Genomic DNA, 2,871 nt, shown 5'->3' with positions numbered 1-2,871 from the left:
CCAGAAGGGGCAGAAGCTTACCCCAAAGAACCCCATGGAAATCGAGGAGCTACACCGATTGTTGGCAGTTGCTATGTCTGCAGAGATCAGAAACGAAAACGACGTAAAACCAGGAAAGGCTGCGTGGCTTGCGTTCAGCCTGTGTGCGACGAACAGCCCATAACAAAAACAAAGTGTATTACTTGTGACACTGACTAAACCCATCTCGACTAAGTTTTCTTTCATATTTCTGTGTCAAATAAATCATTTCTGTACTCTGTTTCATTCAACATTCAAAAAATTGTCTTTGTGTTATGTATACTGTCATTATTTAGATACACAATGTGCATGGGTACAATTGTACCCATACCGCCTGTTAAGGGTGTAAAAACAACTCGACCCTAAATCTCGGTAACGTGTAAAGATTTTTTGCCGACATTTAGGGTGGGTTTCAAAAAGTTGTCTTAATTTAGACCTGGCTTAAGGCCAGTGATTGACTTGCTCAAGACGCCAGACGTCGGCGGTCTTAATTCGGTTTCAAATGTCAATTTGGCGCCGCGCTCGGCCAAGTCCGTTAGTTGCGAGTAATTACTGTCTACTTCGTCGCTGTAGCGAGTTCAACACGGAACCGAGGCCAGTTGTTATTGTTTTGAGTTGCTTGCTGATGTCGTATAGTATGGTAGCGATGTAGTGAAGGAATACGGAATTGCTTGAGTTGTTGAAATTTACGGACGGATGATCAGAACGGAACCCCGAGGAATTATCTGGCAAATGATCAGCACGTTATCGCAAAGTATTCGAAGAAATAGTGCGGCTGTGATACCGATTTTTGAAGACACAACTGCCCAGCATTTTGGCATATTAATTGATGAAGATTATGCTCTTGGAGATGCTGAATATCCACTGAGGACTTATTACTCACGCCACTATTATGCCCAAGAACTTTGACCGAAAAAGGTCACTATTGTTTTCATGCATATCGTTACCCTCTGGCAGAGCGCAGTGCTTTGTGTTGAAGAAAATATCTCGCGCATTGGCTATATTCAAGGAAGAACCTCAGAATATCGATATGACAATAGCCTGCTTCTGCCTTTACAATCATAGCAATACTGACAAGGCAGATGGAGCTGAATTTGATGACATACTGCAACTGGAAGCGTTGACCGCACTCCCACAGTATCGACTCCTACAGCGAAATCTGCACGACAACGCATGATCTAGAGATTTTTGCAATACATTTGATTACATTCCAAAACATACTCGTACTTTATTTCTTGTGACACGTTAAAATGAGGTAAAATGTGCATTATGGCTTTAAGTAAGTTCAAGTTCATAACTTTGGACACAAGATAGCGAAGTTATTGCAAGGGGCTTACAAAACTGGAGCAGGCGAACATGAACGGCTGAACAAAATTGAATCAAATGTACAAAAGACATGTTTTGACTCTAGATTCGGCTAGCGTCAAATTAATGTTGTTCAGCATCTTCTATAATTATTAACGTTGAGACCATGCTCAACTTGTTTCATTCTCTTCTGCTTTATCACTGATTTTCAAATCTTCGCTGCTTCATAGTTGACTTCGGGCCTGGACTTCGGTGAGCTGTTGGTAGAGATATAACTGATAAATTTCGAACGAATTTTTTAAATTTTATACTGTTGCTATCCATACAAAACTCAATAGTCTATTGTAATACATAGCATCAGCAAACTATACGAATGTTAATAGCAATAATAATGAGATAATAATTAATAGCAATAATAATGAGATAACAAACAGACAATTGATGGCCTAGTAATGAATGCAAACTTACCTTGATCTGGTTGGAAATGTTGCCCAAACAACTAGCAGATGCAGCTCCCAACTGCTACTTCATAAGTTGGCACATCAGATGGGTCAGCATCTATCACAAAACAACTTATCAAGCATGGTATAAATATGAATGGAAATGACATACTTACAGCCCAGTGTTGGTAGCATGGTGCGAGGAACTGGATAAAGCTCGAGCAAAGTGCTTTCAGAAAAACCTTAATATAAAAGGAACTGGATATTGGTATGCGCATTCACACTCACATATACGGATAGATAGATAAATACCTATTTGATGGCTTGGCACATCACTGCTCGTTTGATTTTCTCTGTGTTCCAAAAGAATGGTGCTATCATTTGTTTGACAGCCTGCAGCTCACTCTGGTGGCACATTGCACAGCTATATAATAATTTTTACATGGACTGATTATGCTGCTATGTCGATACTATGACTGGGTAGCAAATCTGTGAAAATCAATGTTGAATTGACATACATCTGAAAACATTTGGATTACTGAAGCGTTAGCATGTACTGCACTTTGAATATTATTGGCATATATCACTTCACATCAATGGCCCCTTTAAGCTGCATACATGTGCAAATGCGCAGTGCTGACACGGTTTATGCACACAGAAAATCTCAAGTCATGACCCTTTTTTAGTCGTTACGCACTGTTTTCCGAGGGTTGCGTGAGTTCTTGAGTGTACGCACAGACTCGTCAAAAATTAGAGGGAACATTGCTTCACATCTATAGCAATTCACTAACAACTTCATGCAAAGTCATGTCATTTTTCTTTCCGAAACTTCTGGATCTTTATCCAGTATGCTGAAATTCGGTGCGCGTGCAGTGAACGGAATATCAATACAATGCTGGTTGAATAGACACATATTGATCAAAGTTCCATGTAGTCGGCACTATTCTAGAAAGTAGCAGTTAAACATATTTATGACAATGCTCATAGGGGTGGAGCGAAACTGGATATTGAGGGGAACCCTGCAATCAATCACAGTTGCGTGCAAGTGGTGCAACATTGATTAGGCTCAACCAAATGAGCATGATACATATTTTCCATTTTCTGGTGA

At 40.0% G+C, this 2,871-nt stretch overlaps 1 long non-coding RNA gene across 1 annotated transcript; it reads right to left on the bottom strand.

Moving 5' to 3' along the window:
• Positions 1–675: 675 nt before the first annotated feature.
• Positions 676–2,249, bottom strand: LOC145445233 (uncharacterized). Its single transcript, XR_013916932.1, has 2 exons — positions 1,792–2,249; positions 676–1,580 (listed from the first exon to the last, which is right to left on the bottom strand). It is a non-coding gene; the product is annotated as an uncharacterized LOC145445233 (long non-coding RNA).
• Positions 2,250–2,871: the final 622 nt, after the last annotated feature.

This window comes from Botryllus schlosseri, chromosome 8 (assembly GCF_051294905.1).
Source record: "Botryllus schlosseri isolate E-star chromosome 8, Bs_hap1, whole genome shotgun sequence".
Classification (NCBI taxonomy): domain Eukaryota; kingdom Metazoa; phylum Chordata; class Ascidiacea; order Stolidobranchia; family Styelidae; genus Botryllus; species Botryllus schlosseri.
This window is presented reverse-complemented; position numbering and strand designations above follow the sequence as displayed.